Source organism: Balaenoptera borealis (genome assembly GCF_965194805.1).
Source record: "Balaenoptera borealis genome assembly, chromosome: 20".
In the NCBI taxonomy this organism is placed as follows: Eukaryota; Metazoa; Chordata; class Mammalia; order Artiodactyla; family Balaenopteridae; genus Balaenoptera; species Balaenoptera borealis.
The window spans coordinates 4,747,765-4,762,688 of NC_138879.1; the positions used below are offsets into that span (position 1 = coordinate 4,747,765).

Here is a 14,924-nt window from a genome sequence, read left to right on the forward strand (position 1 = left end):
CCCAACTTTCCAAATTTCGTATCAGAATGCCTGTGTGGCATGGTAAATCTATGCCTGTCTTGACAGGTTGGAAACTGCATGCTCATAGTGAGAAAATTAAGTTGCTACTCCCAAAGACACCCACTTACCAAACTGTAATTTAAAAGCAGATCATCATTTTAATTTACTGCAAGTAAGTGAAGGGGGAGGGAAGAGAAGTTAATACAAGTAAGTGCTGAGCTACAAGTCCCAAAATTAATGGGGAAAGCTTTCCCCCAAACGTTTCATTTTCATATACAAGCTAGTTACTGAACTGGAGAAAGGTTAGCATTCAACACAAGCTCATTCGAAACCAACCAAATCCAGAAACTTGAACTGAATTCACTTACTGTTACATCCCTCAAATTTCTTGAAGCTGAGATGACTGATCGTATTTCAGGGAGAGTTCGTAGCCATTTGGTCACAGAAGCTGAACATTTTAATATCACATACCACCTAACCTCACATACAGATGAGAACACTGAGGACTGTCTTTTGTTACTACTAATGATCCTCATTTTGTTACAATTTGGTCATGAGTTTATAAAGACCTATTTCACTTTATTATACCCATCATTACACCAAAGAGATTTCCAACATCTAATCAATAAACAAAAGATAATAATAATTTTATGGTCACAAGCATTTGCTTCCCAAAAACACTTGCAAAATTCTGTCCGTTTCTCAATATATATTTAGGAGCTGTCTTTTTTTTTTTTTTTTTTTTTTTCCTTCTGCATGTATTTATTAAACTTCACACTGCTAGCAAAGAATGAATATAGGAGCTGTCTTATCTCAAAACCTTAACACTCAGAAAACCAAGGCCTGAAAGAAGTATTAATTCTCTACCACCTAACCATACACACACACACACACAGTACAACAGCTTTTGCAAAAGAGTACGCTAATAAAGAGAGTAAGTACAGTCTACCACATATCATGAAACAGACTCACTTAAGTTCACTGTTCATGGGGGAATAAAATTTTAAAAAAATAACCCAAACGGTTCAGATTAAAGGCAATATTTCTCGTTATTCACTTGTTTTTATTTCCAATTCCTCATCAGTTATGTAACTTTGGTCTTTTAAAAAAAGAATTTATTTGTAAATGAGAGTAATGAGTTGGCAACTGAATTTAGGTCTGGCCATTTTACCTGAGCAATGAAAAAAACAAATGCCACAGAGGCCTGCAAAACTGTTCAACTCCCCCTTGGCAATCCTCTGGTGGCCCCCTGAGATTGTCTAATTACAGAGTAATGCTAGAAGTACTCTTCATTTGTAGATTAATTAGTTGATGCCTAAGCAGCTCTTTGAACATAAAAGGCAACATGTAAATCTAAGTATAATTATTTGTCTTCAAACTAATGATCATTTAATTAGTGTTTTCTGCTGGTTTAATGGTCCATAAAGAAAAAGGCAATTTGGGGAAGGGGCTTCTGCCATTGTTATAAGAAAGGTTTAGGATTGCAGATCTAACTGGAATGAAAAGTTATTTATTTAATGTTCAAATAAAGCTTTTACAATTAGATATAAACTGGAAATTGACTCTCTCCTTTCCTGGTGACTAAGAGCCATAAGGGAACCAAAAAACAATCATAGCTTTCGTCATCATATGCATATTTCCAAAGTTAGGAATCATAGTTTGAATCGGGCTAATCTGATGTTTCGTAGCAAATCCAAAGACCTACCCGAGGTGAAGTTTACAGAGCAGAAAAGAGGTTAATTCTGGGGGGGGGGGTGTTTGTACATGTTATGAAGGTGCTTCTGTCCTCTTAGTAAAATAGGATACTAGTTTCCTAAATAGGATATCACGGCCAAGTTGGGAGTCATCAGATAAAGCTAAGTGTTTTGCAAAGTACCAGCATCAGACCTTCTGACATGGCTTTCTAATTAATTCTCTCTATATTTCCCCTACTAGATTATACACCCAAAGCCAGGTATTTGGGTGTATAATCTTTCTATATCTATTTCTAGCCTTATCCAGCCATTAGTCAGTATTCATTAACTGAGTCGATCAATGAACAAATAAAGACTAGAAATATACCTATACAACTCAGATGAGCAAATATGCTTCTGGGTATAAGAATTATTCCTATGAACTTAAAAAAATATTATGTCAAAGAAAATGTAACCAGCCCTGTCACATGTTCTCAATTCAGAAGGCCCTGTTCTGATGCTGGGTCATTAACCCAAACATCACCACAAGGAGACTGCCCAGACAACATTCTCAAGTAACTTGGCACCAAAGCAGCTGTATTGGTTTACCTAATCAATATCTGCATCAGGGGAATTCTCTGGCGGTCCAGTGGTTAAGAATCCATGCTTCCACTGCAGGGGGGCATGGGTTCGATCCCTAGTTAGGGAACAAAGATCCCACGTGCCAGGCCGCAAGGTACGGCCCAAAAAAAAAAAATCTGCATCAAGTGACTTCTTTAAGCCACAATTTTCTCAGTTATGAAATAGGGCAGTTGTCACAGTTAAATGGAATGATAGTAAACCTAACAGAAAGAAACTATTCAATAAATGTCCGCTGTATTCACATCAGTTGTTTTTTTTAATAGGAACTTCGATTCAAGAAAGAAAAAATTTAAAAACTTGCTGAAAATAAAGGTAGCCTTACCTTCCATGGACAAGGATTTCCTTTGCCAACTGATAATTCAAGTAGTACAAAAGCAATACTGGAAATCATAATACCGATATTTCAGGATAGTAAGAAGCACACCCTACATCTACGATTTAGGGAATGCTGTAAAATTAAACGTTCAAAAACAGTTCTAAAAAAAAGCAAAAGCAGTTATAAAGATATAAGTCATATTAGTTTTTTACCAAAAGGAGAAAAATTAAAAGAATACAAAGAATTTAACAGTGACGTAAACCATAATATAGTTGGGAATATGATAATAATGCTATTTGAAATTTACTCAAAAAAAAAAAAGAGACATTTAAATAATAACTGAAAGACGAGTATCTTAAAGTACCCAGAAGTCTATCTACCCTGTTTTTCAGAAGGATGTTTTTCATCTTCCTTTTGGAACTCCTGCAAGAATTTCTAAATCCACTTCCTCAAAAATCTCCACATCTATATCAGGCAACACAAAGTGTCAGGCATTCCTTACCCAATAGGCTGGTAGTAGAGCAACATTTGACCAGGTTACAAAAAATGTGTCTCAAGAAACTCTATTGGAAAAGTCCTTGCAAAGGATGAGCACCCAGAATCTATACTGGCTTTGAACCCACAGGTAAGGCACTGAATTCACAAAACACATTCCCCCTGTACTTCTGTGACAAGGGTCTTGCCTGGCTTAGCCTCCAGCTCCTCTTATTTCTTGACCTGCTCTTTTATCACCAACTTCTACAGTGTGTAGAAGATCTTGGTCTCTGCACCTGAAATCATGTAAGATAATAGTAGAAAATATATTTCAATCTGAGTCAAACATCAGTTTTTAGAAGACCTGAATCTGTTTAAACAAGGCAGGAGGAAAACAGATATTGCTAATATAAATAACTTGAAACTCAGACCAAGGGAAAAAGACTCCACTTAATAAATAATATACTCGATAAACCTGAGAAGTGTTGTCTAACATTTTTCCTTGGCTCCTTTTCTGAATATGAATGCTTTCTGTATTTGCTCAAGTCTGTAAGGATTTTTTTTAAAAATCCAAAAACAGAACAAAATTTTTTATCACGGATGATTTCATTTCATTCATTTCATTCAGTGTCTTCCTCTTTTTAGAAACATGAAAACAATGCACAACAAACCTAAACAAGAGATGCTAGATTCTGTGACATCTACTACTTTGCAGATTAATCGGTAAAAGGAGATAAAACACGTGAGTGCTGTTTGCAGAAGTTACAGGCATTATGAAATGCAAGAGAGTCTCCTTGTAACACAGGAAGCCCAGCGAAACAGGGTGAAAACACTCAAACAATTACAGTACAAATGTATTTCATGAAGACTCCTGATTCCAGAAAGCTTCCCTCACTGTCCTCCTCCCCCTTTTACTAGCGTCTCTGAATCCATTTTGCTTGGGGGAGAAAGTAGATTTTAGAAGAGTGGGAAAAATGCCAAACATCCATGGCAACTTAGAATTTTTCCACTTTCTTTACATGTTCAATTGAGACCTTCATAAAATTATAAATGAAAGGACACATTATGAGCACTTTCTTTGAAGGGGGAAAAAAAAAAAAGGGTCTTGCCTGGAAGTAAAATTTTGGAGTCTATATCCTTCTCTGGAGAACACTTGGGAGATTTCTCTGCCAGCAGCAGGGCGCCTAAAAGAGCTTGTCTTTGCCTTCAGAATTCAAAAAGGTAGAACCACCCATTGTTCCCCTGATTCCCTGACTGTGGGTGAGACCTTGAGCACCAGGAGGGGATTGGAAAATCCTGGGCTCCGTGCTGGTGTCTCAGGGGGTGGAGGTCAGCGTGTACTGGCACCTACCCTCCACCCCCCTTTCCCCCTCCCTCCTTCCCTCCCCCCCACCAGGGATTCACTCCTGTTTACTTTGGGGAGACTGCAACTTCTGTTTCTTAACGTTTAAAAGAAGTTTAAAAGCTTATAAAAAGGCTCTTAAGATTTCTTGGACACCGAATGCCTCTTACAGAACAATATTTTGATGAGTTAAGTGTAAATGAATCAGAAACCTACATATTAAATTTCCCTGACATACACATCAGTTTAAAAAAATTAATGGAAAAAGTGCCCGGGGCTCAAAGTGTTTGGGGTTTTCTCAAACCCAAAATGCTTGAAAGTGAAGAACGGAACTGCATTTCAATCAGCCAGGTTTGCTGATTCCACCCCGCACCCTGTCCCCCACCCTCCCACACACACCGCAACTCGCAGAACCCTAGCTGTAATGGGGGGAGTAGCATCTCCGGACGGTGACCGAATGCCTGGAGACATGTCATAGTCCTGGTCCTTACGCCTGGGTCGCAGCAGAAGCCAGAGGCTGGGCTGACACTGGAGAGATGTCCAGCCGCTGTTCTCTGAGGACTGACCCTAAAAGGTGCCCCTTTTTTTTTTTTTTTCAAGACGAAGGAAACTAAATAAACAATCAGGGAAGATCATAAATCACTGACAAAGATATTTAGACTTGAAACAGCCCTCGAAAACAGAATGTGCCACAATTTGTCCCTAAAAAGATGAACTCGGTTCTGGGTCCTATAATTGTGGATCCCATGACGTATGATAAGAAATGGCACAGGGTGAAAACTTGAGAACCAGTCTAGTTTGGGTGTTTTGTTTTCTTTTAATGCTTATTGGGGGTCCAAGAAAACACCCACGGAAACACCAACAACCCCAAATCCTGAAACCAGACTGGATCTCTAAAATCCTCCTCCTCCGATTTTTTTTAAATTAGGTTTTCGTCACTTTTGTTCTTGTTTTGTGAATGGATGACCACGCTAGGCGAGCAGCTGATTAGAAAGACTGAGCCAGGTGAATGAGATTTCGACGCTGTCCTTCTGTGATCTGATCACTTGGGGGTGCGGGGCTCAGAGCGGCGGCTAACCTTCTGGTGAAACGTGCCATCGGCCCAATGCTCCTCAAGCATGGTCGTGCTGCCGAGGAGTCAGGGGGCCTGCCTTGGGCATCTTCCTCCCCAGCAGTAACCTCAGGGGCCAGCAAGGAGGGATCATGGCTTTGAGCTCACGCCTGACAAACCCCCAAGTTACCTCTCGTTCAGCTAAAGCACGTGAAAGCTGTCTGTGAACCTCAATGAGCTACCGCCCCACAAGCTGTTTTTACTGTTATTTTCAAAATTCACACCCTCCACCTCGGTTAGGTTTTTCGGCCCCCAGGGTTTCACTGGAGGCCTGTGATGGGCTCTAGCTCAGGAGGAGAGGAGATGCGAGGGAGAGCTTGCTTAGGATGGAGCTGGGCCTTGCTCCTCCGTTCTCAAAGAAGCGCTCTCGCAAAAGCTCGGCAGGGCCTTGAGACATGGGGAGGTGATATTTAGAGAAACATACCTCTTATTTTTCTTAATTATTTTACTACTGCTACTGTATTTTATTTTTATTCTATTTTTTGGCCGTGCCTTGCGGCATGTGGGATCTTAGTTCCCCGACCAGGGATCGAACCGGCGCCCCCTGCCTTGGAAGCACGGAGTCCTAACCACTGGACCGCCAGGGAAGTTCCAAACATACCTTTTCAAGACGGGGTTTAGCCTTATTCCCCTCTAAGCATGTGCTGAATACACGTTTGTTGAATGAGTAAGTGAGTGAACGGGCAAAGCATAGGTCTTTCACAGGAAACTTGCACAGACAATGAATGGATAAAAGAGGGTCAAAGGCAGGCATAATGCAGATTCCCTCCACCTCAACAGCTGTCCCCTCACCAGACCTCTCCTCCACACAAAACAGAAGGAGCAAAGAGGAAAAGCTGTCACCGCAAAGCCCATTAACAATTCCCGGGAAATAAAAAGAGTCTGGGTAATAAAACAAAGTCTAACCTTTTTTTCTTTTCTTCTCTTTTGCACTTAGTCTAGTTTCACTGGCTCATAGGGTGCGGCGGGCAGAGGCCTCAAACCCAGCACCTTCAGACCAAAGTTTCTAGCGCAAAGCGGCTGCACAACTTCCCAAATCAAGATGGAGGCAGCGACAGCAGGCCGTGTGCAGAGACGCTGCTGCCCGGAAGAGATCTGGAGCTGTGAGCAGGCCCGCGAGAACTCCGGTCAGGCTCGCGAGAACTCCGGTCAGGCCCGCGAGAACTCCGGTCCTCCCCGCGAGAGCTCCTTCCGCTTCTCGCGAGAATTCCTCCTCCTTCCCCAGGTCAAGAGCAATATGAAGTAGCTCCCCCCAGGGCTTGTCTGGAGAGCTGGTGCTCTACGGTGGGAGTTCTCTGCTTTCCGTTCTTTGATCGAAGAATGAAGCTTGGGTTTACTTCTGAACCGAACTCAGTGTCATTCTACTAGCTCGAAGGACACTGGGCAGCAGGACCTTTGTTGGGGCCTGACTCGAAAGGGTAGGTAACAAAACTGTATAGCAATGAAACACCCCGCAAGGAGCAAACTAAAAGTTCCTTTGTCTTTTCTGTACACCTTCCCGGTGGCCACCAGTTCTTAAAAACTCCTAATCCTTATCACAGAAAATGTAAGAAAGAGGGAAAGCAATAATAGTAACAGCTTCATGGGAACCTTGCAGACCCAGAAAAATCCAGAAAAATATGGAGGTGCTAGAAGGTCTGATAAAAAGCTTGATTTCCTCTCAGTGAGATCTGGGGACTGGAAAAAATATTAGCAATAGAGACTAGGACAGACATCAGAAATGACCAAATCCAAAACATTCTCTCACTCTCCTTTCCCAGGCAAACCTCAAGAACGTGCAGGTATAGGCAGGTGTTCCTCACCCAAAGTGATCCCTTTTCATCCTAAGTAACTGAGAGCAAATCACTCCCCCCTTGCTGGGTTTCTCTAGTTCCACCTGAAAATTCAGGCTCAAGATGCTTGCCTGCTTTAGGTTTGCTCTGGTAGGTGAAGAGGCTAGAGACAAAAGTCACTGGTGTGACCAGGTGCCCCTATATGCAAATTTGGAGGCCCCTACTTTATCCACAAAAAAAATCTCTGATGATGGCTCCTGGAATTTTCTCCCAGGCCTTTACATTCTGTGTTCAGGGAGTGAAACTCCCTCTAATGCTAGTTAAGACCCACCTCTCCCCTAGGGGGATTCCTTGCAGATGGAAAGCTAGCAGAATAAAACAAAATGACCTTTCAAGACCTAGAAGATAAGCCTGTGAAGAGCGGCAGCCCGTCCCCATTGCTCAGCCCTCCCCTGTACCAATTGTAGCCTGGGAGGCAGATTGTATTCTGATTTGCATGTTTGCTCAGAAGAAGAGCCACAGAAATGAGGTCTAGAAACATAGCTGGTGTTTGACTGAAGTCTCTGGGGTTTGAACCTGCCTTCCCCACCCAACGCCACCCCCCCAGTCCAGGACCTTATGTGAGGTTGCACAGACTTGATCCCTTTTTCCTTTGATATGGAACCTGTACCTACGCTGCGCTCTCAGCGCTAAAGGAAACAGCCCTTTTGGGATCGGATTTGCCTCCTGCCCTGGCTGCTGTTACTCTGCAAAGCACCGCTGCCACAATACTGCTGAAATTCAGGGTCGGTGTCGTGGCGGGGAATGGCAGGGGTCCTTTCTTCTTTGGGTTTGATACATGCTTCCTTCCGCTGCTCCTTGCAATCAACCGCTAGGAGAAGGAGGGAAGCAGGCAGGAGGGAGAGCAGGAGACTTCCGGAAATCTCTTTCCTCCCTTGCCTTTGCAGGTTGCCCGATAATGACCCTGGAGACTTCCACCTGCCCCCAGCGAAGGAATTGGTTACTCTCCCGGAGCCCTCCCAGGCATCGCCCCCTTGCTCACTTCCTCCTCTTCCTGTCCCCAACCTCCACCCCTGCAGCCCCCTGTGGCTTCACAGCCAAGCTCCCCATGTCAGGAAGCAGCAGATGGAACTTTGTAACAGTGAGCTTTCCACCCTTCACTCTAGGCATCACCCTCACCCCCAAACGCGCAGACTCAAGCAGTTGGTTTCCTGGAATCATTTGTGAATCTAGAAGCGTGAGGGTGGTTTTAAAGAGAGCAGGTAGCTTATTCTTTTTTCTGTTGATGAATAATATCCAGGTGTGCTAGGAGGAAAGGGCTTCTTAATGTATATTTTAAAACTGATTTAGAATTGGTTTGTTTTGTTTGTTTGTTTTTATTGGAGTATAACTGCTTTACAATGTTGTGTTAGTTTCTGCTGTACAACGAAGTGAATCAGCTATACGTATACATATATCCCCTCCCCCTTGGACCTCCCTCCCCCTCCCCCCTTCCCACCCATCTAGGTCATCACAGCACAGAGCTGAGCTCCCTGTGCTATACCGCAGGTTCTCACTAGCTATCTGTTTTACACACGCTAGTGTGTATATGTCAATCCCAGTCTCCCAGCAGATCCCACCCTCCCCCCACCCCAGTGTCCACACGTCTGCGTCTCTATTCCTGCCCTGCAAATAGGTTCATCTGTTTTTAATATATAGTCTATCTTGCCCTGGGGTCAAACAGTCCAAACTCCAAACTTGGGGCTTCTGCAGTTTTTTAATACAGCAGGAGGGGGGACCCACCCACTGCCCCACTTTCCAGTTTTTCCAGCACAGGGTGATACAGTTTGTTTCCTCTTTGTCAATCTCTGCAGACTAACAGCAAAGGCTGGTGATGGTTCTGGAGTCTCAGCCGACGTGCACACCTCTACCTGCAGCCTGTGGCTGGTGGGACACACCCCAAGCAAAAGCAATGGTATGTAGAGAAAGTTCATTTCTTCCCTTTTGCTTATTTTATTGGAAGAATTATAATGGCTGGGAGACAGGTACACACCTGTGATGGTTGGGGACTTCTATTAGAGTACATGCTTCCGATGCTTATGATTTTCGTGGAATCAACCCCCTCGTTGCCAATTAATTTCAGTATCACAGATAATACCTCTAATCCTGGCCAGTTGTCTCACCAGTATGTGTCATAAGGGGCCTGGGGCAAAAACTTATAGATGGCCCAGCCTAACCACTACTTCTGCTGGAGAAAAACAACTCAAAGGGCATGTCCCACATAGAGCAGGCCACGGGTAGAGACAGACATAATTGCAGTCACTAAATTAGCGTGCATCTCTCAGCCAGAGACTAATCTAAGCCAGACCTCGTAGAATGCCAGGCCGTGAGTACATCACAATTGCAATTAAAAAGAAAAGAGAAAAATCACCCTTGCTTCCCAAACATGTATTGTTAACATGGCAGGTACTTCGTAATAATATGAGATACTAAGGCATCTGGAAGAAGCAAGAAAGGTGGTTTGGGTTAATCATCTTTGAAAGGCTAAAGGATTTGAAATGCATCTCCAGGGCCAAGCTCTTTGCATGCTTCCCTTTCTCTCTCTGACGTCAGCCACATCCATCCCACCTCTGTTGCTACGTCTTGTTGCTACCCAGTCATGCATGGTCCCACTGTATCTACTGCTTCATCTGGACCCTCCTGCTGACTTCTTTACTTGGTCCACCTAGCCCTCCAATTCTGCCTGACAGGCCATAGTCCTTGGACCCTATGAGCCTGGTCTCTTCTCTTTTTAGGTTCTCTTAATGCCTATAAGGCCCACGATTCTAGACTATATCCTAACACTGACTGTTTCAAACTCACTTCCACCTGAAGGCAGAAATCAAGTCTAGGAATCCACAACAAATGCACTTTCTCAGTGGTAGGGTTATGAGTGACTTTGCCCCCTTACAATGAACATGCATTAAATTTGCATTCAAAAATCTTGCTATTATTATTTTTTTAGTTCACTTTCAAAATCCAACATCCAAACACACCAAACTTTGCTTCTCTTCACTTTTTAAACTCTTTTCCCATCCCACAACTCTGGATTCAGTAGTGCAATTTGTCTTCAAATTTGCCACTTGGGTTTTTTAAATCAAAGTGGATATGACAGATGCATTGTGTCTCTACAGGTCAAATCACAGTACAGTGTTGCCAAGAAACCATTTCTATGGGTGAATGCAAGGCCTATTTTTTCAGTTTTCTTTGTGCTAGGGACTACTGCCTTGATAAAATTTAGACCTTTTCCTGGCTAGGACCTAGTAACCCCTCCAGCCATATTACAATGAATTTTGAAAAACTTGGCCAAACAGTGGGCTCTATCAGAATTTTACCTTTTCAAAGTTCAGAATAAATAGGGTATCAACAGGACTGTGGATAAAGTTTGATCACACAGAGAAGCACATTGTAATGGGATTTTTTTTCTGTGTTAATATAATGAATTAATAAAGACATTTGGCACATAAATAAGACTCTCATAGACCAAGCATTTTGAACAATGAGAGAATTAAGATCAGCCTATATGGGATATTAGCAAAAGTGTCTTTTCTAGCTTTGGTAAAACTCTTCTATCTGTTTAGAGATAAATTCATTATTCTTAACTAAAAACCCTCCTGAAATAGATGTGGTGAAAAACGTTCTGCCCCTGTTATGAGACTTTCCAAACAAGCTTAAAATTGCTCAGAAACAAAAGGCAGGAGGAAAAAGAAGGGGCCATGTCTCCAGATAATGAGGTCCCGCCTTTGTGTTTTATCTGCAAACAGCACGGTTTGAAAAGTCTGGATCCCATTTCATTGGAACTGTACGTAAATGTAGTGCCTGGAATTCTCCCAAATGAATAAATTCTTTGCCGATAATTTTTAAGTGAAGAAAGATCAACAGGATAGGGGCATGAGAGAGGGTTACAGGCTGCAGGGTGTATGTGTCTATGCGCATGTGCGCATGTGTGTGTACACACACATGTGTACACGTCCGGGTGGATTGGGGGTAATAAAATGTAAATGAAAGAATGCAGACCCTCATCAAATGTGCCCATCGATGTGGGAATCCAAAAACAAGAAGGGTGTGCATTTCTTTGCGTTTAGCAGGACAATTGGGAGAGTTATGGACACAATTTTTTCTTTCTCTTTTTGATGTGCCATGCTGAATTCTGTCTCTCTTTCTTGGAAAACTCCAATAGATTTATTTCCTCTGAAAGAGCTCCTGCTGACTATTTGCTCATGTTAATTCCTACTCAGTTTTCCTATCCCACCCTGAGGACGGCAGCATGACAAACCTCCCTTCCTTGCATTGGCTGCACATCTCTCTCTGTTTCTATAGGCTGGTTTTTCTCCCCTGGATGGTGGCCAAAATGACACCAATTTAGGGCTGGTAAGAGAATGCACTGTGGACCATTTCCCTCTTTAACTTTCCTCCATTTTGTGAGGTCTTCGTTTTTTAAATTAATTTTTATTGTAGTATTGGGTTATTTTAATAAATTTATTTTATTTATTTTATTTTTGGCTGCGTTGGGTCTTCGTTGCTGCGCGTGAGCTTTCTCTAGTTGTGGTGAGCGGGGGCTACTCTTTGTTGCAGTGCACAGGCTTCTCATTGCGATGGCTTCTCTTGTTGCAGAGCACGGGCTCTAGGCACGTGGGCTTCAGTAGTTGTGGCTCACAGGCTCAGTAGTTGTGGCACACAGGCTTAGTTGCTCCGCGGCATGTGGGGTCTTCCAGGACCAGGGCTCGAACCCGAGTCCCCTGCATTGGCAGGTGGATTCTTAACCACTGAGCCACCAGGGAAGCCCTGGAGTATAGTTGATTTACAATGTTATGTTAGTTTCTGCTGTACAGCAAAGTGAATTAGTTATACATATACATATATCCACTCTCTTTTAGATTCTTTTCCCATATAGGTCATTACAGAGTATTGAGTAGAGTTCCCTGTGCTATACAGTAGATTCTTATTAGTTATCTATTTTATATGTAATGGTGTGTATATGTAAACCCCCATCTCCCAATTTATCCCTCCCCCACCCCCCTTTTCCCCCTTGGTAACCATAAGTTTGTTTTCTACATCTGTGACTGACTCTATTTCTGTTTTGTAAGTAAGTTCATTTACTTAACGAACTCTTTTTAGATTACACATATAAGCGATATCATATGATATTTGTCTTTGTCTGACTTACTTCACTCAGTATGACAATGTCTGCGTCCATCCACGTCGCTGCAAATGGCATTATTTCGTTCTTTTTTATGGCTGAGGTCTTGCTGAGCACGGTCTGCAACTTCTATAGTGATGGAGAGAACAAAAAGCTATGGGAGCCTCACATTTACACTCAGGATCTCAGGATCAGATCGAGGTTACCGAAGGAGGAACTGAGTAATTTGTTTATGTAAATATCTCCACCAAGTCTTGAAAAGTTCTGAAATGAACACACTTCTTCTGGGGGCTTAAGGTTCTTATTTCGCTTTTTTGTTTCAAAAATACAGGGAAAAGAAAAGACCGTTGAGTCTCCTCCTCCTTTGACCACTGGAAGAAAGGTAGAGAAAAAGAAAAAAAAAGTTAACAAAGAGAGGACACACATCCCTCCTCTTTCCTTGCCCTCTCCCCATCCATGGGCAAAATCTAATAAAGATGATTAAATTACATGTCTTTTCCTCCCATTGAAATCCACTGCATACTATTCAAATATTAGAACTCAGGAAATAAGGCAGGACAAGGTTCCTCATGAAACCTTAGAAGGCAGCATAGGGGTCTGAGCTGGAGGTCTGCCTGGCCGGGCGGCTCTAATTAAGAAATCACCCTGCTGAGCAGAACTTAATCTAAATAAAATATAAAAAGGAATTCAGTGAAAACCATTACCTCCTCCCAACACACCTCAGGTCCAGAGCTTCCACCCCCTTCGGTCCTAAGAACTTTCTCTCCCAGTACTGGGGAGTTCGATGTTGTTTTATGTGCCCACGATACAATCAAGTATAACGACAGCTCTTGAAGAGGGAGCTGAGTCTTGTGCCAACCTCTTTCCGGTTGGCCAGACCTTCTCAGGGCCAGAGGCAGATGTAGTCGATGTTATTTTGGTTTGGAGGGGGATAGAGGATGAGATTTGATCAAGGATTGATGAAACAGTTGGACATCTAGCCCACTCGTCCAGCTTTAACACAGTGAACTGGGAGTTCACAGTCCCTTGTAGGGTGGCTGGGTTTTGCTGGCCTGTCCGTCAGCTGTTTTGTTTGTTTTTTTTTTTAATTAATTAATTAATTTATTTATTTTTGGCTGTGTTGGGTCTTCGTTTCTGTGCGAGGGCTTTCTCTAGTTGCGGTGAGTGGGGGCCACTCTTCATCGTGGTGCGCTGGCCTCTCACTATCGCGGCCTCTCTTTGTTGCAGAGTGCAGGCTCAGTAGTTGTGGCTCGTGGGCTCAGTAGTTGTGGCTTACGGGCCCAGTTGCTCCGCGGCATGTGGGATCTTCCCAGACCAGGGCTCGAACCCGTGTCCCCTGCATCAGCAGGCAGACTCTCAACCACTGCGCCACCAGGGAAGCCCCGTCAGCTGTTTTTGATGGATCAGCCACTTGAGAGCAACTTGGTTTTGTTCAGTATCCTTGTTCCAGTTAGTTCTTTAAACTGTACTGAGTCAGCCTCAGACCTCTTCTCCATCCAGGCCCTGGGTTATCCCTCTGATAGTGGTTGACATTGTTTAGCCTCATTTCCACCTACACTCCATAGAAACCTATGTTGTGTTCTTGCTGTGACTCCTGTAAGTGTATTGTTCTCTTTACATGTCTCTGGCTTTGCATGGGCTGCCATGTCTGCCCACAATAGTGGTTCTTAAACTGTTAAAAACCTGTTGAAAGAGATGGACCCTCTCCCTAGGGGGAGAAAAAGCACATATGCATATAAACTTTCCCATTGGATGGTCAGTCTAATTATTTAGGCAATTCTCCTCCCTTTCCTTGCTTCATATTTTACACGGTCCTTATAGTATATAAGGAGAGAGGAAAAAATGGAAATAGAACTGTGAAAAGGTTGAAAAAAATGGAGAAGAGGAAAGAAAAAAGAGCAGAGGAAAGAGAAGTGACCAGAACACCCAAGCCAGATGCAGAGAAATGATTTCAAAAGAAAATGTCTGGTTTTCCCATCTCTAGTCATAAAGATTTTGACAAGGAGCTTGGCATTTATCAAAAAGGAAAACAAGAAAAACAGAAGTCATCTTCCTAAGGGCCCAACACTGTTGGAATTCAATGACCTAATTCTGTACAAGGTTTGCAGGGAGAGATTGCCTCTCTTGTCTGAAATCTCATGGCACCAGGACCACTGTTTTCTCAACAGCCCATGCCACACCACTATCAGAGGTCAGGCATAAAGAACAGAGAATATGAGGGAAAGTCTGGATACTATGCTTAGAAAACATATTTTTAAATGACTGTAGATTCTCATTCTGTATCTTACTGGTTGCTTATCTTAGCAGTTGTCAACTTTTCATTACTTTTGTAGACATTATATAATATCTTCTTCCCCTTCCCCAGTCACCAGCTGTTACCCAGTCTCATCCCAGAATGGGATGAGGGTTGGGTCAGCTTCAGCTGAATAACTTTCA

At 42.9% G+C, this 14,924-nt stretch overlaps 2 long non-coding RNA genes across 8 annotated transcripts in view; both read right to left on the minus strand.

The window, feature by feature from the left end:
* The window catches only part of LOC309619192, a 28,371-nt gene extending 20,346 nt beyond the window's left edge, over positions 1 to 8,025 (minus strand). The window contains exon 1 of the long non-coding RNA XR_014238814.1: positions 6,465 to 8,025. This is a non-coding gene — a long non-coding RNA (uncharacterized lncRNA). The remainder of the gene's footprint in view (positions 1 to 6,464) is intronic.
* Positions 8,026 to 9,067: 1,042 nt separating this feature from the next.
* Positions 9,068 to 14,924, minus strand: part of LOC309617955 — an 81,745-nt gene continuing 75,888 nt past the window's right edge. For all 7 annotated transcript variants that reach the window (XR_014238217.1, XR_014238218.1, XR_014238219.1 and 4 more), the window contains 2 exons: positions 12,516 to 12,859; positions 9,068 to 12,133 (listed from right to left, as the gene is read on the minus strand). This is a non-coding gene — a long non-coding RNA (uncharacterized lncRNA). The remainder of the gene's footprint in view (positions 12,134 to 12,515; positions 12,860 to 14,924) is intronic.